Raw genomic sequence first — 21,975 nt, 5'->3', positions numbered from 1 at the left:
AAATGTTTATACACTGTTGGTAGAAACGTAAATTAATTCAGCCACTGTGGAAGGCAGTGTGGAAATTTCTCAAATAACTGAAAACTGAACTACCATTTGACATAGCAATCCCATTACTGGGTGTATACCCAAAATAAAACAAATTGTTCTATCAAAAAAACACATGCACTTGTATGTTCACAGCAGCACTATTTGTAACAGCAGATATAGAATCAACCTAGTGCCCATCTACAGTGGGTTGGACAAAGAAGATGTGGTACATGCACACCATGAAATACTACACATCCATAGAAAGAACAAAATCATGTGCTTTGCAGCAACGTGGGTAGAGCTAGAGGCCATTATCCCAAGTAAATTAACACAAGAACAGAAAAACAAATACTGCCTATTCTCAGTTATAAGTGGGAGCTAAACGCTGGGTACTTATAGACATAAAAATGCCAATAATAGATACTAAGAACTACTAGATGTGGAGCAGGGGAGACAAGGGTTAAAAAACTAACTGTTGGGTACCAAGCTCAGTACTGGGGTGATGGAATCATTCATACCCCAAAACTCAGCAACATGCAATATACCCATGTAACAAACTGCACATGTACCCCCTGAATCTAAAGTAAAAGATAAAAAATAAAATGAAAACAATCTAAATTTGGCAACACAATATTTAGAAAAACAAAGAACCACAGATTGGATTATAACACTATTTCTGTCATTAATTAGATGAATGAGTGACTTCAAACAAATTGGTCAAATAAAGATCCTCAAATGGACACAATCGTATCTAGAAAAAAATTTCTACATTATAACTTTTCTATGAAATACAGATTTTTAAAATTAGTGAGAGAAGAGCAAACCAGAGAGAGAGAGAGAGAGACAAAGAAATTGAGAAGGAGAAAATTTCCCCTTTGACTATTATTATTATTATTCTACTTTACAACATTCTAAACCTCTTGCTAAGAACAACTCAAAAGTTTGGATTATCAAAAATATGTGAACTCATAAACAAGTCACGAAGTCAGCCAGGCCTTGTGAGTCCAAGATCCCTGAGAGAATAAAATTCATGAGGAAAGGTACTCAGTGCATCTTTTCCCCTCAGTGCATTTTTCTGTTAGAAACCAGTACTGAGCAAGAGGCTGTGAAGCCGAACAGAGGGCTGAGCAGAGCTTTTGGCAGTCTCAATGGACTGGGGAAACAAAAATTGGGGTTCATGAGTGAAAAGGACTCTAGGACCTCAGAATTCAAGGTTTTGCAGTGACAAAAAGTACAAAGAAATGAATCTAACACTGTGTGCTACCTTTTTTTTCCCCCTCAAAGCAACAGTCAATTCATTAGCAAAGCAGGGAGGGAGACTATGAAGTTGAGAAGATTAAAGTCTCTGAAAAGCTAAGAACTTCCAACAATCACACAGTGCTGGTGAGGAAAAAAAATAGGTTCAGGGCCCACCAATCAGGAAATACTTTGGTAAACATCTCAGGATTAAAGTAGAGTTAGAGTTAGGGTTAAGTTTAGGGATACAGATAGGGGAAAACTAAATATCAACTGTACTCATAAAAACTGAAACATTGTGCTTCATCCAGCCCAGCCCATAAATTAAAGTCATATCCCTGTAATCTATCTGTACTTTATTTTTTCTTTTCTTTTTTAAGTAAAACCTCTCCAAAGAGATAAAATTCAGATTATCTACAATTTTTCAAATATAATAACTGTCATTCAATAAAAATCATCTAACCAAGAAATAATGGAAGAAAAAACTGAATAGATTCATCATTGATTCAGATATTAGTTATTAGAAAAGACCTTTGAAATAACCATAATTGACATGGTTCAGAAAATGAATGGCACCCCTAAGATATGAGTACTTTTCTGTATTGATTGTTATTCTTCACTAAAAAGTTTACTCTTAAAGCTAATTTGAAAATGTAGAAAAGTAGCTAATTTCTCCACAAAACTGTATCTTTGAAAAAGAATCAATGAAAATTCAAGAACTAAAAAGTTCAATAAGTGAAATTAAGAATTCAATAGGGGAATTTAAAAATGAATATGTTTTAGCAGAATAAAGTGGCAGTAAACCAGAAGAAATGTTAATTAATAGATCCAAAATGAAGGACTGAAAGAAAACAAAGATTAAAAATTATTTTACAATACCATAAAAAACATATACATCATTATAAAAATAAAAATGTATGTGTCAATGGACGCTGAGAATTGAAAGAGAGAAAGAATGTATATATCATATAATGCAGAAGCATTATATGATATATCATATATTATATATGCATTATATTATATATCATATAATGCAGAAGCATTATATGATATATAACGATCAGTGCATTTTCAAAACTGACAACACAAAAAGCTACAGATTCAAGAAGTGCTACAAATCTCAAGTAGGAAAAGTATAAAGAAAACACACCAAAACATACAATAATCAAATTGCTGAAAACCAATGGCAGAGATTGACTCTTAAAAGCAGACATTAATTATACAAAAGCAATGATAACATTGGCAGCAATGAAAGCCACAGGGATTTTTAAAGTACTGGCTGCCTACCTTGAATTTTATATTCATTAAAAATAAAATTCAAAAACTTAGGCAAAATAAAAACACTTTTATCAAACAAAAAGCAGAGAATCTACCACCAGCAGATCTATATTTAAAAAAAAAAAATACTAAAGAGAGCTCTTGAGGTAGAAGGAAAATGATTCTGGAAGGAAGCATAAACATCCAGAAAGAACTGAAGAGCAAAATATAGGGTCAATATATGGGTAAACCTAAATGAATATTGGCTATGCAGTCCTTAGAAGAAATTTGCAGCTATTAGGTAGCTTTTAATACATAAAAAATTTAAAAACAGATTATCTAAAAATCAAAGATTCCATCTCAGAAAGCAGGAGAAGTACAGAAAATAAACCCCAAATATAGTTGAAAGAAGAAGATAAGATGAAAATTAGTGACAAATAATATATAAATGTAAAATTGGAATTGGTTAGTTATTAGAAAAGACTTTAGATTGATAATCATCTAGTATGAATGATCAAGAAGATAAATGGGACAAGTTAATAATACTAGGATTAAAAAATAAAACATCACTTCAGATCTTACAAAAGAAAATATAAACAACTTAATGTCAATTAAAGTTAAAAATTTAGTTGAAATGGTGAAAGCCTAAGGGCAAAAGAACTCACCAAAACCAATATAAGAGTAAATTTTAAAACGCATATTTTCTAATTTTTGATAAGTAAATTGAATTACTAATTTAAAACCTTTTCAGAAAGAAATATCAAGCCAGCCCAAAGACTTCGAAGGTTAATTATTCCAAATATTAAAATCATAATGTTAATCTAAAACAAATTCTTCCAGGGAAAGCAAAAGATAAATCATTTCACACTTTGTCTTAAGGCCAGCATAACTTTGATTTTAAAAAAAAGACAAACAGTATAGGAAAGGAAAATTACAGGCCAATCTTTCTCATTAGCATGAAAGCAAAAAACAAATAAAGAAAACAGCTACATAAGAAAAAAATAACACTACATAATTTTAACTTTCAAAAATCAACAACACAATTCACCATGTTAAGAGACAAAAAGGAAAAAAATATAATTTCAACAGATATAGAAAATATACTTCATATCATAAAGTTCAACACTTATTTGAGAAAACTCATAGTAAACCAATAAAACATTATATTAATGTGAAATATTAGAATAGTCTTAATTAATATTAGAATGCCAGCTATCATCATGTCTAGTCAATACTATACTGGAGATTTTAGCCAGCACAATAAGAAAAGAAAAAAAAATTTATAAAGACCAAATAAAACTCTCAGTATTCTCAATTGATTCATATTATTTACATAGTAAATCCAAAAGAATCTATAGACAAAGTATTAGAAATGTAAATGACTTTAGCAAGTTGTCTATATACAATGTCAATATAAAAAAAATCAATTGCATTTCTTTCAGTGTATCCCCAACAATTAAAAAATACAATTTAAAAATGATACTATTTATAATATATCAAAATGTAGCACCTCTGGATGAGTAAATGTAATGAGATGTCCAAGACTTCTACACAGTGAACTCTAAAATATTATCAAAGGAAATTAAAGAGGGCTTACATAAATATATATACACATATATATCATGTCATCAAATTATAAGCTCAAAGTTGTAAGAATGTAAATCCTTCTCAAGTTGGCCAATGGATTCGATCAATTTATAACCAAAATCTCAGCAAAGATGTTTGTGGAAATTGACAAGTTGATTCTGAAATGTATATGGAAATGCAAATATACAAGAATTTCTAAGAAAATTTTGTAGAAAGATCAAATTGTAAGATTTACACTACCAGATATTAAAACATCATGTGTAGCAATTAAAATAGTGCTCAGTTTGCATAAGGACAGACAAATAGACCAATTGAATATGGTTTAAAAAAGGGCCAATGATATAACGTTATTTTATATACATCAAAGTTACCTTGTAAATAAATGGGGAAAACAGTGCTCTTATCAACAAATAATTAACTACATATCCACATGAGGGAAAATGAATTATGACCCCTTACCTCATACTATACACAAAATCAAGTCCAAGTCAATTTAGATCTTAATGTAAACAATTCTGGGAGAAAACACAGGAAAATATTTTAACAAACTTGGAGTAGGCATAGATTTCCTAAAAAGGACACAAAAAGCACTTTATCATTTCATAAAGAGGCTGATAAATTGGACAAAATTAAAAGTAATAACTTTTGTTCAAAAGGCACCATTAGAAAATGGAAAACGCAAGAAAAAGAAATAAAATCTTTGCAATACAAATATCCAAGATAGGACTCATATTCAGAATATATATAAATAAATAAAATAAATAAGGTAAAAGAAAACCCAGACTAATAAGTATATAGAAATATCCTCAAGCTTCTTAGTAATGAGAGAAATGCAAAATTAAAACTACAATATTACTATGTACCTAACAAAGTAGCTACTGAAAAAAAAAAAAGTAGAGCAGCTGGAAGTACCATACATTGCTGGTGGGAGTATAGATTTGTATAATCACTTTGGAAAACTCTATATAATTTTCTGCTACAGTTAACCATATGCTTATTCTAAGATCTAGAAATTCTACCCAAAGTTTACAAAAATGTTCTTAGCAGACTTAGTCATAATACCCTGAAACTGGAAAGCAAACTAATATCCATCAACAGCACAGTGAATGAATAGTGAGGTGTATTCATTCAATGGATTACTATGTGGGAATGAAAAGGGACAAACCGCAATGACAGTTTGCAAAAGACAAACTACAACAACATAAATGAAACTCACAAACATAACTCTGAGTGAAATAAGCAAAGGGAAAAATATTCTATGATTCGATTCATGTAAGTTTCACAGGTGAAACTAATTCATTGTAATAGCAGTCAGGGGAGTGGTTATTTTTGCAGTGTAGGTGCCAATGATTGAGAAAGTCCACAATGAAGGGCTCTGTTTTGCTAGTAGTATCAGTTTCTCTATCTGTGAAGTTGTATTCACTTTGTGAAAATTCATCAAGCTATACACTTTGTGAGCTTTTCTGTATTTATATTTTATTTCAATTTAAAAATAAACACTTGTATAAATAAGTAAATGAATAGACTGAAGCATAGTGTTTAATTGTAGTAAAATAAAAATTACATAAAATGTACCCTCTTAAATTTTTAAATGTACGGTATTACATTATTAACTATAAGTACAATGCTGTAGTAGATCTCTATAATTTTTTTACATTGCACCATTAAAGAAGAATTCCCCATTTTCCCCTCTCTTCAGTCCCTGGCAACCATCATTTTACTTTCTGTTTCAGTGAGTTTGACTATTTTAGATACTTCGTATAAGTGGAATCATGCAGTATTTGTCCTATGACTGGCTTATTTCATTTAGTATATTGTCCTCAAGGTTTATGTATGCTGTATATATTATGACAAGATTTTCACCTTTAAAGGCTAAATAATATTATATTGTATGTATATAATAATATATGTAACATATAAGTGAATTATATACATAAATGTATGTATGATATTTACATATATTATATATACATATGACATTTCCCTGTTATATATTTATATATATTAAACATTTTCTTTATCCAAACACCATATGTTTATCTATGTTTCTACCTTATAGATACTGTAAAGAATGCTGCATTTAGTGTAGAAATGCAAATATCTAAGATCTGTATTTCAAATTTTTTGGGTAAATACACAGAAGTGAGATTGCTGGGTCATATGATAATTAAATTTTTTAGTTTTTTTACGAATTAAAAACTGTTTTACATGGCAGCTGAACTATTTTACATTCACAGCAACAGTGCACAAACATTCTAAATTTCTGAACATCCTTCTCAACACTTGTTATTTTCTGGGTTTTTTTTTTTTTGTTTTGGGTTTTGCTTTTTTGTTTTGTTTTTATAATGACCATCCTAACAGCTGTGAAGTGATATCACATTGTGGTTTTGACTTGCATTTCCTTGATAGTTAATGATGTTGAGCTTCTTTTCATATACCCGTTGGCCATTTGTATGCTTTTTTTGAAGAAATGTCTATTCAAATCCTTTGTCCATTTTTTATTTTTGCTTTTGAGTTATAGAAGTTCCTTATATATTCTGGATATTAACTCTTTATCAATGATATGTTTTACAGGTATTTTCTACCATTCCATAGGCTGCCTTTTTACTCTGTTGTTTCCTTTCCTGTGCAGAAGCTTTTTAGTTTGATATAGTCTCAGTTGTCATTTTTGCTTTCGTTGCCTGTGCTTTACTTTTTTAAGTGAAATTTCTATCTGAGTTATTGTGACTTCACTCCTTCTGCACTGGCATGCTTTTTCTACAAATTATTTCAAGAATGCATACATGATTTGAATTTTTTTGCTGTTTTCTGCTTATATATTATTTGGCTTAGATGAGTTACAGAAGCAAAATTTGCAACTTGAATTTCTTGCTTGCTGCAACAAATGTGCTGCTTGTGAAGGCATAACCCTCAGGAGGCAAGTATCATATAGTTTGAAGGGATGTGTCAGTCAAGCCTCAAAAAAGTAATGCCAGAAAAGCTGAGGAAATTTAGTATTATACTAAAGCTGATATTTAACATATAAATATTTTATTTTTGTCCCTCCCAGTAACACATAATTTTAAACTTCACTAAAATGAATCCTATTGACCAAATCCTGAGAAACTGTGAACTACAAATTCCATCACTAAGTTATACCATATATCTGTATTGTATTTTCTCAATTTTATTTTAGTAGATAGAATTGTTAGAAAGTCTACCAAAATAACTAAAATGCACAAAGTAACTAAGCATTGACTCCATTAACTTTCCCAACAGTCTTGCTCTCTGAGTGTTATTGCAGTTCATTTTATCTTGCACTACAATTCAGGTAAGCACTCAAATTCTTCACTTTGTTACTAACATACCATGTGCCTCTAGAAATTTAACCCCAGCCAATTTTGGCATATTTAACACTTACATGGCACAGCTGCAGAATTTGAGGTTAATACAACCAGAAGACTGAAGACGAACATAACTTATAAAAGGAGGGGTCACTTTGGAAGTTATAGTACAGTAAATAGGCAGGTAACCTCATTATTATACATATAAAATCTGAAATCAGGTCTCTTTTATTTTGGTTATCTGAAATTAAATAGCATTTATATTCTATGTACTTACAATACTCTCTGAGCGATTCAGAAAAAAGGAGGCGTTTTATGCTATGAAGAAAGGTATGGTTTGACATTTACGGGTAAAAGTTTATATCAATGCAATAGTTGAAAAAATGTAGGGGAAAACTTAGATTTAATTTGTGTTTGATTATTATATTCCAGGTAACAATTCTATATAAAAATATTTTATTTTTAATAGATACACTTTAAACACATATCTGAAAATTTGGGGTCCTGGTTCCTACTTTGCCCAATAGACAGGGTTATTAAGAAGATAATAAAAATAATAGGTAACATTTATTGAAAGGACATTACATGCTAAACGTTGTGTTAAATATTTTATCTTTATAAAGTAGGTAGATCACAGACAAATGAAAAAAAAAAAAACTGATAAGGAAAGATAAGTTTTTACCCTAGGTCATATAGCTTGTTAGGGCAAATAAAGACTTTTAAATCATGTTTATTTGCAAATTCATGTGTTTAACTTACCTCACAGAGATCTAGTATGATAATAGAAATGAGTATTTTAAAAATAATATATTACTAAATTAACTGAAGAGGCAGATCTGAAAGTAAAATGGACATTTTGCATGTATCTGCTTTTGAAGCCTTTGAAACCAGAAGACTGAAAGGGTTAGTACTCATCACAACTAGGCTGTGAGTTTTGAAATGAGTAATCAGCATAACAGAGAAATAAGGACACTAAGCAGTATACAACATTTTTACAATTGTTAAAATGACTCTGCCAGCAGAGGTGGGCATAATTAGTATAACATCCTGAAATGCATGTACATATAGTATGTACATATTGTCAAAATTCTAAATGTACTGCTGAAATACTAAGATGGTGATAACTAAATGAAATCTTACATTAAAGATTTTGTAGTGGGTACTGAGTTTGCTGCACAGATTCTTCAGGGTCAAAGTGCTCATTCTCCCAACTGGTAGGAGTGTTAACTGCTAAGCTTCACCCTCTCCAGGAAGCTGCCTTGATCAAAATTACTTCATTTCTTCACCAGGGCAAACTGCATCCAGTGATCCCTTTAGGGTCAGCTGAGGCCTCTGGCTGAGTGTTCCCTAATAAATTCTTGCATACAAATCTCAAAGTTTTGAGTCTGTTTTCTGGGAAACCTGGCCTATAACAGTGATTAATCCCAAATTCTCTTGCAGTTCACTGCGTATGGTTCTTGCTATTATTACAAAAGATGCTCTTTTTTTCTATTTTTCCAATATCAAGTAATGGAGCAATAAACCTTCTACATAGAGCTGATATTACTTTATAGGGCTCCTAAAAATTTTATATAGAGTCCATATGTAACAAGGCAATCACATTGAAAAATGGTACACCTTATGACTAAAAGACTTTTAAAGACTTATATAGCTATTGGCTTAGGAGATTTCTTTCTACAAAACAAAAGTTTTAAAAGACTAAGTAGAAATATGCTATATTTTCCTCTAACTTGCAGGCAGCTAAATGAGTTTTTTTCCCATTTTTTCTTGAATAAAATACAAAATCTAAGTTTTAAAATGGAAATAATCCCTGCTACTTTATAAATCTATGAAAAGCCATTTGATAAGAAGCAATGATTTATAGTACTTGAAGGATATCTTATATTAAATTGTACCAGGAACTTCACTTCAACAAAAATTTGACATTTATTAACCATCTATAAGTGCAAGGCACTCATCTGGGTTTTATGGGGACAAATCAGGTGATTTTAGACTAAATACTTGTTTACTCAATTGCTACTATTCCTTTCCTTCAGGATCCCATTATTTAGTTGAGAAAAAAAAGGAAAATTAAAAAAAAACACACAAATACAAGGCAAGCAGTTATTAAATCCATGGGTGTGTTTGTTAACAAGACATATAATTAATATGTTTTCAGCATATCATGTGATTCTATTGCATATATCCAAGAAGTAGGAATATATCATAACTAAGAAAATAATATCAAATATTTTCAGAGGATCTTTCCAGCCTGAATGTTAAAAGTGAGAAAACCATGCTATCACTGAGCTTATATTATAAAAACATTTTATATTTTCAAAAATTTTCTAATAAATTCTATTCAATTCTAGGTATAAAAAGCTAGAAAGGCTTTTGAATGAATACCCTGAAAGGTCACTATTAAAATGCACATTTGCTTATATATAAATATCATCATATTGCAAATCAGATCTACTCCTTGCTCTGCTTTTCCTCTCAGTATATGGCAGCACCAATTGTTCAAGCTAGAAATCAACTTTGACACTTTTCTATCCCTTGCCACTTACATATAAACAAATCAATCTAATATATAGTAAATCCTCCTATTTTATCTCCTAATAATGCATTTCCAAAAGAGATGATATCATCCCCTAGAGAGTGAAAACTGATTCTGGAGGAAAGCAATGTGATAGTTAATTTTATCTCAACCTGGCTAAGCTATGGTACCCAGTTGTTTGGTCAAACACTATTTTAGATGTTGCTTTGAAGGTATTTTTTAGATATGATTAACATTCATAATCAGTTAACTCTAATTAAAACAGATTACCCTTCATAATATGAATGGATCTTATCCAATTAACTGAAGGCCTTAAGAGCAAAGACTGAGGTTCCCTAAAGAAAAAATAATTCTGCCTCAAGATTATAACACAGAAATTATGCCTGAGTTTCCAACTTTCCAGCATCTCTCGCTCTCCTTCCTTCCCTCCTTCCCTACCTCCCTCCCCTTTCTTTGACTAGTACAAGGGTGAAAAATATTGTTATGTATGAAGCACAGATATATGTCCAGTACATAAAGAGATATGTAGCGTATTTGCGGTATACAAATTTCAAGGTGATAGTGGCAATTAGTACAAGAGTTTCTAAAAAGTTTCCTGGTCTCTGGGCAGTGGGAAGGGGTGGGAGAGGTGGGTAATAAAAACTGGTGAAGAAACACTGTACTAAATATTTCTTTAGTATTAGTATGTCTTCTACTGTGCATCTTTTGAACACTACCCTAGAATAGTCCACTATTTGCTTTAGAAACATTGCTTCTTAAAGGGCTCTCTGCAGGGCTATCTTAGTCCCCCATAAGCGCATCTTCCACACTGTCTATCAGGTCTACATAAAATGCAAATTTGACCATGTTACTCTTTTGATTATAACCTCTTGATGGCTTCAGGTTTGTGAACCTGTCATTTCTGCTCCACTAGGAACCCACAGGCATGGCATTGTCTTCATCATTTCACAGAGGAGGATACTAAGATCCAGTTAGGTACAATAATTTCCTGAAGTTGCACAATTATCTGAAAGCAAATTCAGGATTTAAAACCAGGTTTTACAATCTACAAATCCAGCTTTTTAAATTTCTTATTATTTTAAAAAATTTTTTAATTATACTTTAAATTCTGGGATAAAAGAACATATAAGGCATCTTCTTGGATGACAGTGGAATGAAACTAGATATTAATACCAAGAAGAACTCTCAAAAGTATACAAATACATGGAAATTAAACAATCTGCTCCTGAATAATTTTTGGGTGAACAATGGAATTAAGGTGGAAATTTTAAATATATATTTTAAAAATAAATCCAAATCTTTGGAATACAGCAAAAGCAGTGCCAAGAGAAAAGCTTATGGTATTAAACACCTATATCAAAAAATTAGAAAGATCTCAAATTAACAATTTAATATCACACCTCAAAGAACTAAATAATAATAAACCAAACCCAAAGCTAATTTAAGAATAAAGATCAGAGCAGAATTAAATAAATGTGAGATAATAAATAGAACTTATCACAAAATGAAAAATTGTTTTTTGAAAAGATAAACAAAACAACCAGATTAACCAAGAAGAAACAGAGAAGTTTAAAATAAGCAAAATCAGAAATGCAAAAGGTGACATTACAACTGATACCTCAGAAATAGAAAAGATCTCTTTCAGAGACTACTGTGGGCATCTCTATGCACACAAACTAGGAAACCTAGAAGAGATGAATAAATTCCTGAAAACATACATCCCAAGAATGACCAGGAAAAAACATAAATCCTAAGGAAATCAAGAACCAGTAGTGAAATTGAATTAGCAATAAAAAAAACTCCCCTCCCAAAAAACCCAATGACAGGTGGTTATAGCTGAATTCTACCATACATACAAAAGAGAGTCAGACGAATGCTCTGTAATTCTTCCAAAAATCAAGGGGGAAAGAATCCTCCCTAACTCAATCTACAAGGCCAGTGCCATTCTGATGACAATGGCAGGCAAGAATACAACAACAACAACAAAATATAGGCCAGTATACCTCATGAAGATAGATGCCAAAATTCTCAACAAAATACTAGCAAACCAAATCCAACAGCAAATCAAAAAGATAATACACCATGATCAACTGTGTTTTATCCAGGGATGTAAGGAGAGTTCAACATATACAAATCAATAAATGCATTCATCACATAAACAAAGTTAATAACAACAATTATACAATTATATCAATAGAGGCAGAAAAAGCATTCAATAAAATTCAACATCCTATCATAATAAAAATCATCAACAAACTTAGCAAAAAAAATATGCTTCAAAATAATAAAACCCATATACAACAAACCTACAGACAACATGGGTAAAGGCTGAAAGCATTCTCTCTAAGAACTGGAACAGGACAAGGATGTCCACCACTTCTATTTAACATAGTATCAGAAGTCCTAGCTAGAGCCATCAAGCAAGAAAAAGAAAAAAAAAAAAAAAAAAGGCATCTACATTAGAAAAGAGGAAGTCAAACTTTCTCTGTTCACTGATGATATGATCTTATATCTAGAAAACCCTAAAGACTCTTTCATCCTAGTTTTGATAAATAACTCAATAAAGTTTCAGGAAAAATAATCAACACACAAAAATCAGTAACATTCTATATACCAATAATGACCAACTTGAGAACCAAATCAAGAACTCAATCCCACATATAACGGCAACAAAAATAAAATAAAATACCTAGGAATGCATTTAACCAAGGAGCTTAAAGATTTCTACAAGTAGAACTACAAAACATTGAAGAAATAAATCATAGCTTACACAAACAAACGGAAAAACATCCCAGGCTTATTAATTTGAACAATTAATATAGTCAAAATGACCATATTCCCCAAAGCAATCTACAGAGTCAATACAATTCATATAAAAATGCTCATGCAATTTTTCACAGAATTAGAAAAAAAATCAATCCTAAAAATCATGTGGAACCAAAAAAGATTGTAAATTGCCAAAGCAATCATAAGCAACAAGAACACAGCTGGCAACAAACAGACATCACATTACTTGATATCAAAGTATACTACAAGGCCATAGTAACCAAAACAGCATAGTAGTAGTATAAAAATAGACACATAGATCAATGGAACAGAATAGAGAAACCAAAAATAAAGCCAAATATGTACAACGAATTGATCTTCAACAAAGTCCAAAAATATACACTGGGGAAATGGCACCTAATTTATTGAATAGGGTGACCTTATGCTGGGTAAATTAGCCTTATGCAGAAGAATGAATCTAGACCCATATCTCTCACCATATACAAAAATGACTTGAGGGACTAAAGACATAATGTAAAATCAGAAACTATAAAAATCCTAGAAGAAAATGTAGAAAAAACTTTTCTGGACATTGGTTTAGGAAAATAATTTATGACCAAGTTCTTAAAAGCAAATGCAACACAAATAAAAACAGAAAAATAAGACTTAATTAAACTGAAAAAACTTCTGCATAGCAAAATATATAATCAACAGAATTAAAGAAACAACATAGAGAAGGGAAGAAAATATTTGTAAACTATACAGCTAACAAAAGGCAGATTTCCAGAATTTACAAGGAACTTGAACTCAATAAGGAAAAAAACAATTAACCCCATTAGAAAATGGGTAAAGGACAGGAATAGACATTTTTTAAAAGAAAACATATAAGCATCTAACAAACATATGAACAAATACTCAACATCGCTAATTATCAAAGAAATGCAAATTAAAACCACAACCAGTTACCATCTTATACCAGCAGAATAGCTATTACTAAAAAGTCAGAAAACAATAGATGTTGGCAAGAATGCAGAGTAAAGGGAACACTTGCACACTATTGGTGGGAATGTAAAATAGTACAACCTCTGTGGAAAACAGTGTGGAGATTTCTCAAAAAATAAAACTAGAGCTACCATTTGAATCAGCAATCCCATTACTGAGTGTATACATAAAGGAAAGAAATCATTACATCAAAAAGACACCTGTACTCTTATATTAATTGCAACACTATTCACAATACCACAGATATAGAATCAACCTAGATATTTATCAATAGATAATTGGAGAAAGAAAATGTAATATACATAGATCATGTGATATATATATATAAGTATAAATGTGATAAATATATCAAAGTGTGTATATCACATTTTCTTTACCCATTATATTTTATATATTTATGTTATATGTGTGTGTGTATATATATATTCCCATGGAACACTGCTTGACTATAAATAATGAATGAAATCATGTATTTTACAGTAACATGGATGAAACTGGAGACTATTATCCTAAGTGAAATAATTTAGAAACAGAAAGGCAAATACCCTATGTTTTTACTTATAAGTAAGACGTACACAGTGGGTACACATGAACATATAAAATGGAAAAACAGACATTAAAAACTCAGAAAAAGTGAGAGACTAAGAGGGAACTGAGGGATAAAAAATTACCTACTAGGTACATTCAGGTGACAGGTCCACTAAAAGCCTAAACTTAACCAATGCACAATATATCCACATAACACAACTGCACTCGTATCCCCTAAATCTATAACAACGTTTCAAAACTTTAAAAAGTATAAGCATTAAACCTCTGTGGAAAACAGTGCAGAGATTTCTCAAAGAACTAAAACTAGAATTACCATTTGATCTGGCAATCCCATTACTGAATATATATGCAAAGGAAAGAAATCATGTATCAAAAAGACACCTTCACTCTTATAGTAATTGCAGCCCTATTCATAAATCCACAGATACAGAATCAACCTAAGTATTTGACAACAGAAAATTGGAGAAAGAAAATTAAACAAAAAAGTAAAAAATATATGGCTTTTTTTCCTCAAGAGACCTAGTTCCCATTCCCTGATTGTATGTTTCCAGCATATACCTCAATTTGTCATTTGCCACACTTTAAAAATAGGGTACCTAGACAACAACACACTGGTATCACACAACTTAACAAAATATAACTATTATTTTTCTTTTAACGCTTTAAAAAAGGTAAATATTTTTATTTATCTTTATCTTGATTAGTAAGAATCCATTCACCATTATATCTTTAATGATCATTTCTAATATCTGCCTTTACATATCTACCGTGAGCCATGGCTTGTCTCCAGAGCCTCAATCTCATATCGTGAATCTCTTTTTATTAAATTTTTTTTTAATTATATTTTAAGTTCTGGGGTACATGTACAGATTGTGCAGGATTGTTACATAGGTATACGCATGCCATGGCAGTTTGCTGCATCCATCCTGCTGTCATCTATGTTAGGTATTTCTCCTAATGTTATCCCTCCCCAAACCCCCACCCCCTGCTATCCCTTCCCTAGCTCCCCCACCTCCCAACAGGCCCCAGTGTGTGATGTTCTCCTCCTTGTGTCCATGTATTCTCATCGTTCAACACCCACTTATGAGTGACAACATGTGGTGTTCGGTTTTCTGTTCTTGTGTCAGTTTGCTGAGAATGATAGTTTCCAGCTTTAACCATGTCCCTGTAAAGGACATGAACTCATCCTTTTTTATGGCTGCATAGTATTCCATGGTGTATATGTGCCACATTTTCTTTATCCAGTCTATCATTGATGGGCATTTGGGTTGGTTCCAAGTCTTTGCTATTGCAAACAGTGCTGCAATGAACATACGTGTGCATATGTCTTTATAGTAGAACGATTTATAATTCATATTGTGAATTTCTCATCCAATATTTTCAATTCATCGATCCTTCTGTTGAGTCAAATTTTACATCTCTGAAATGAACCTCATTGACCCCTGGTCAGTTCCTTCTCGACTTTTCAATTTCTGTCAACCTATCAGAATGTAGACTCAGAAACTTGGTATCATATTTCCCTGCAGTCTTTCTTTCTTTCACTGCCTTTTTAACAGGTAGTCTCCAAGTCCTTCAATATCTCCTTTAAAACCCCTCTCACAGCCATTCCTTTCATTTCATTCACATTGTGACCACCCTATCCAGGCCCTCATTTGCTCATACTTAGATCCCTACAAAGTTTTGTATCTAGCTGTAAGAATTCTGCAGATCCTCCATTGGACTTCGTTTCAATTGCCCTCAGCATTTCCTGCCCGCCGTATCTAAAGGCTACCCCTAACCTCACCCTCACTTGGTTTCCCTACCTCAGACTCCTCTCTAATTCACCTGGTAGACTGCCAGTACTTTATTCCAAAATGTTATTCTCATCATTTTACTTCCTTGGGCAAACAAATATTTTTTCTGCTGAATACTATTACTATAGATATTAATATTAGTATGTAACATTAATTGACCATTAACATGTTTTACACACTGGGATTAAATATTTACATATCTCATTTTACTTCATCCTTATTTTACGATAGGAAGGCTTGGGCAGAGGGAGGTTAAGTAATATGTCCAGGTTATCCTGGTAGGAAAAGGCTGAACCAAGGATGTCTGCCAAACCCTAAACTCTCAAGCAGTAAATTCCTTAAAAGGCTTCTACTATAGTCTGATCCCAAATTCTGTTTTCAAATATGTCTCATTACTCCTACATAGGCCCCATCTCTTCCATTAGATAAATGATTTACTCTCTTTTAAGTTATAGTGTGCTTTTCAAATTTTTGTCCCAGCTATTCTCTAGTATCCCACCCCCATCTTTCTATTTCCATCTTTCTATCTAGAAATAAAACCTGTATGATAGGTACCATTATTACTATTTTGTAGAAGAGATGACTGAGGCTATCTGCCAGAAGTCCCATAGCCTGTATCTAGGGACTGGAAATTGAACCCAGGTCTATTTTACTACAAAGACTGTGCTTCCTCACTACACTCTACTATGCTATATATAATTACTCACCATCCACCCTCTGAAGAATGAATCCTCTCCCACCTTTTTCACAGAGCCTGTTCTGACTATTCTAGCACAAGCCATCTTCCTTGTTCTAAAAATCTCATAGCATTTACAGTTTTTGCTTTGTAAAATGTCTATAATGTTATGACTTTTACTTTCATGTTGGTATTTAGGTCCTTGTGAAGTTATCTTCCTAATCAAACCAGGTTGGAGAGGAGTACAAAATAACAATGAACAGCATGGACACTAGAGTCAGGCTGTCAGAGCACAAATCCTAGCATAACTGATTTTTAATCTGTGTGACCTTAAGAAAAGTACCTAATCTCTCTAGGCCTCTGATTCATCATTTGTAAAATGGACAATAGCATTTAACATATAGAATTATTGGGAGGATTAAATGAATTAATTTACATAAAGCTCTCAGAACACTGTCTAGCACATTAGGCATTTAACTACTATAGACAGGACTTTGCTGTCTTCACTTCTTATAATACTGTTTCCAGACTTTGAAACTAAACCTTAATGGTCAATCCATGGAAGTTCAAGGTGGGTATAGAAAAGAAGAATTTCCCATTAGGATGATACAGTCACTGGGGTAGAGATTACCCTGGTTGCATAAGTGACTTCGAGCCAAGCCAGGCAAAATGACCCAAAAGTAAAGCAAACTTGGCTGTGAATTATTAATAGTAATAATGGCTATTATGGTGACCAAATGTGATGTGTAGAAAAACCACTTTATAGACAACAACATGATAAGTGAATGTTGATGATTATTTGAAAGTGACAAGATGATAGGCATCACAGAACTGGATGCATCTTGTTCATATGGAATCTAAACTTTACCTTCACTGGAAATGTGCAAGTGCTTCATTGATGACATCTGTGGACATTCCAAATTATTGTTATAAATTTTATGACAGCCAACTCCAAAAGAATTTATGTTTCCACTAAATGAAAAAAAATTCAAACGTAATCTAATCCGTGCATTTCGAAAAACATCAGGCATTCTACAGAAGAACCATGCCTGAAGGTCCAATTTCAAAAGCAATTTAAATTCTGGAAGTTCATATGATTAGAATAGACTGGATCAGGCCTTGAAGCCAAAGAGTTCTTTAACTCTCCTTACATCTCTCTCTTGTGTACAGAAATGGAAAACACTTATCTAAAAATGCTTTTCTAAAAAGAAGCAAAAATCATCCTACCCAGTTTTTATGCAATCTACCAAACAGATGAAAATTACTTCTTCACACAATTCAGTTCATACCACAACAAATGAAATGATAGTGCATTTAATCTTAGATTCCCTATGTCACTCAAAGGTAGAAATGTGATCATTTGTAGGCTCCAATAAAACATGAATACAAAATTATGTGTATTCCCTCTTCAGTTCATTGTCCTCATTGTTACAATTGTATCTGTTACAGAAACAAGAGCTTATTGTTCTCTTACATTCTGATTTTTAAAATAGGCCATCTTATTCACTTCCCTTATGCCTACGGCAGTTCGTGGCATATAGCAGTCACTCATAAATGTGGCTGAACCAGGGTATATGACATCACTACCGCTTCAATTCTTCCTGTAGCCATGGTTTGCGCATTAAGCATGCATAAATTCTGTGAGTCCTACTGTGAAAATTCTACTATGCTCACTCTCCCCTCAAAGAGATTTCGAATCAAGAGCTCTGGATTAGAAGGATGTAAGATTTTAAACAAACATTCTAGGTGATCCAAATGCAGGCATTCAGTAACTATATTTTGAGAAACACTACCCCTTGGTTCATTTCTTAAGTAATGATGATAATGGCTAACATATATTGAACACACCCTCCTTGCCAAGGGCTCTAAATGCATTTCCTCATATAATTCTTATGGCAGTCTATGAAATAGATTTTACTATCATCACATCTTGCAATGAGGTAATTAGGACTTGGAGAGGTTAAGTAATTTGTCCTATAGGTCACAAAACAAATGGAAGAGAAAGAATACAAACCCAAGTCTATGGGATTCCAAAGCCCATTCCCTGCATAAATACACTTTGTTGCAAAAACAGTGATTGCATGGGCTGCCAACAGTTGTCTTTCGCAACATATCGTAAAAGCCATCTACAAATTTGGCTATGAAACTTGATCAGTCATTCAGATAAATGCCATTTCATCATTTGATAGCATGAACAGCTACCTTGCTTGGATGATGAGTCACAGTGCTCTCACATTTCATCAGGCTACAAACCAATCAACAATCTAATGCATTCAAAATGAGGCCATTCACTTTAATGTCAGAAAAAAATTACCTTTTTCTTTGGAATGACAGGTATTTATTATATACTAGTATTTGTATTTCATTAAAACATGAAGAACAAAGATGGCCAAAACAACACATTTTATTACATTAAGTGTATTTGTTTCAAAATTTTAAAAATACACATTTTCCCTTTGTAATATTAACATAGGACAGATTAAAAACTGATATATTCATACAGACAGACCCTAAATCTCTTCTTCTTCACCCTGTTTGAGGTCAGAACCTTAGAAAGAACCAGGAGTATAAAAGCACAAGGAATTGCCTGCCAGGTCACTCCAAGGTGTCCCTTGTCTCCTATGTGATGGTGAAAACAAATAATGGATTTTCAGCTTCACTGGCAATGGCTCAGAGAAAGAACTCTTGTACAATAATAGTGGCTGAATAACCGTTTAAGAAGTTCTTAACCTTTCTTATAAATAAAATTGAAATACAAATATGCAACTTAAAAGATTACCATCAGGATTACAAAGGTAAATTCAGGCAAAACTCTTCCAAGAGTTCCTGATAATAAATGGTGGTAGTGAGTATTTTGTTCTTGTTGTCTTCACACCCATTCAGATCTATTTGCTTTCAGCTTTTCACCAGCACCACTTGTAAATCTAGTTGAAGTTATACATTCTTACCACATGCTGATATACAAGGTAGCACATCAGTGGAATTAAAACTAAATGTTAGATTCAGGCTTTCTGTAAAGAATATTCTTTCTAAGGTTTTAAGAAATAGGATATTGAATTACCATTTAACCTGCCAATCCTATTATTGGGTATGTATCCCAAGGAATATAAATAACTCTACCATAAAGACACATGCATCAGTATGTTTACTGCAGCACTAGTCACCATAGCAAAGACATAGAAACAACCTAAATACTCATCAGTGGTAGACTGGATAAAAATCTGTGGTGCATAAACACACACACACACACACACACACACACACACACACACACGGAATTCTATGCAGCCATTAAAAAAAGAACAAGATCTTACTCTTTGCAGCAACCTGGTTGGAGCTAAAGGCCATTATCCAAGTGAACCAACAAAGTAACAGAAAACAAAATACTGCATGTTCTCACAAGTGGGAGCTAAACATTGAGTACATATGGACACAATGAAAAGAACAGACACTGGAGCCTACCTGAGTGTGGAGAGTAGGAGGAAGGTGAGGATCAAACAACTACCTATCAGGTACTATGCTCACTACTAAGGCGATGAAACAATCTGTACACAAAACCCCTGCAACATGCAATCAACCTACATAAAAAGCCTGTACATGTACTGCTGAACCTAAAATAATGTTTTTAAGGTAGAATCTTGAGACCCCTTGGGATTTAATACTTTCTCTAAAAATTCTCAGACATGCGTTTACCACTTCTAAACCTTTTATACAGCCTCCCAGTTCTACCACTCCTTTCCAGTAAATAAGCATCATTACTACCATCTGGAAGTAATGACCTGCCCTATGCATAATAAGCAGGTAGGAAATTGATCCCATCAAGACACAGGCTAGAAAGATGAGATAATTATCTATTTTTCCTTTCATTCTGTAAATTTGCAATAGCAGCGAATCTATCTTCTAAAAAAGGATTCATCCCTATATACAAGCATCCGTAAAAACTTGAGCCATAAACAACAGAAGATCATTTCTGTTAACAGTAGACGAATACTGGATATCAAATATTCTCTTGGGGAAAAGAGAATCAAAAACATCAACAGGTTTGTAAATGTTAGCAACACTGCTATGAGAAATGCCATCAACAATATGGGAGTGGGCTTGAGGCCCTGGCAGATGTTTCCCTCTAACTTCATACTTTTGTATGGAGGAACCATGACTGTTACCTCTTCTATCTCCAAACTCAGTATACATTTGACAAACAGTGTGTGCTAAATTTGGATTTGATTAATAAATGGAGAAACAAATGCACAAGTAAATCCAGAGAAAGATGCTCTACAGCAATAGGCCCTCACTAAAGTTACATTAAGCCTAATGGAGTCTAATTGAGATTACCATATTCTTCTTTCCATTATTTATTAAATTAGAACTAGAAGGGGAGGCAGGCAATCTAAGGAAGAGAAAATAGAAACAGGTAATAAACACATGAGAATGTTCAGCCTTACACATGAGGAGTGACACAAGATATTCAAAATAAAACTAAAATCAGATGCTATTTTAGCTAAAAAGACTGGCAAAAATTAAAAACTTATGTAGCATAAAATGGTGGTGCATATATGAGGAAACTGATGCTTTTTTACACTGTTTGTGAAAATGTAAATTTGTATAGCCACTTTGCAGGTTAACTTTGGCAATATCTCTTAAAATTTTAAGTATGTTTATCCAGCGACCTAGTAATTATTTTAGATATAAAAAGACTTACCTACATACAGAAGGATGTGTGTCTAAGGATGTTCATTACATCATTCCTAAAATCTGTGAAAACTTAGAAGCAATTTAAATATTTAAATAGGAAATAGGTAGAAATGTTGTGTAGCCAAGCCACTTAATATAGCAAGCATTTAGTCAAATATGAGATAAATCCAAATATCCCCAAATGGATCTTGAAAACATTACTGACTGAAATAAGCAAATTTTAGAAAACCTAAATTACAGAATATACCACTACTTAAAGTCCAACTCTATCTCTTTCTCACATGTACATATACCCACAGCTGCACAATTATATTTTCTGAGAGTATAAGAGTTCAATATACACTCAAAATATATAATTGTATGTATATATGTATATGCATACACTCTCACACTCAGAAAACATATAATTGTAATTTGCAAAACACAAAATCTGGAAGAAAACATGCCAAACTGATCACAGTTGTAACCTCTAGAAATAAAACTGATTTAATGAAGCATTTCACCTTTGATTTCTGCAGTAATTATTAA

At 32.5% G+C, this 21,975-nt stretch overlaps 1 protein-coding gene and 1 long non-coding RNA gene across 11 annotated transcripts in view; one reads left to right on the top strand and one right to left on the bottom strand.

The window, feature by feature from the left end:
- DLG2 (discs large MAGUK scaffold protein 2) overlaps window positions 1–21,975 on the bottom strand; it is a 2,183,817-nt gene that overhangs the window by 1,588,945 nt on the left and 572,897 nt on the right. The window lies entirely within an intron of this gene.
- Window positions 169–20,154, top strand: LOC116563325. The gene is made up of 3 exons (XR_004274335.1): window positions 169–325; window positions 5,013–5,018; window positions 20,093–20,154. It is a non-coding gene; the product is annotated as an uncharacterized LOC116563325 (long non-coding RNA).

The sequence above is a fragment of the Sapajus apella genome, unplaced genomic scaffold (genome assembly GCF_009761245.1).
Source record: "Sapajus apella isolate SASKATOON/1434 unplaced genomic scaffold, GSC_monkey_1.0 scaffold34, whole genome shotgun sequence".
Classification (NCBI taxonomy): Eukaryota; Metazoa; Chordata; class Mammalia; order Primates; family Cebidae; genus Sapajus; species Sapajus apella.
This window is presented reverse-complemented; position numbering and strand designations above follow the sequence as displayed.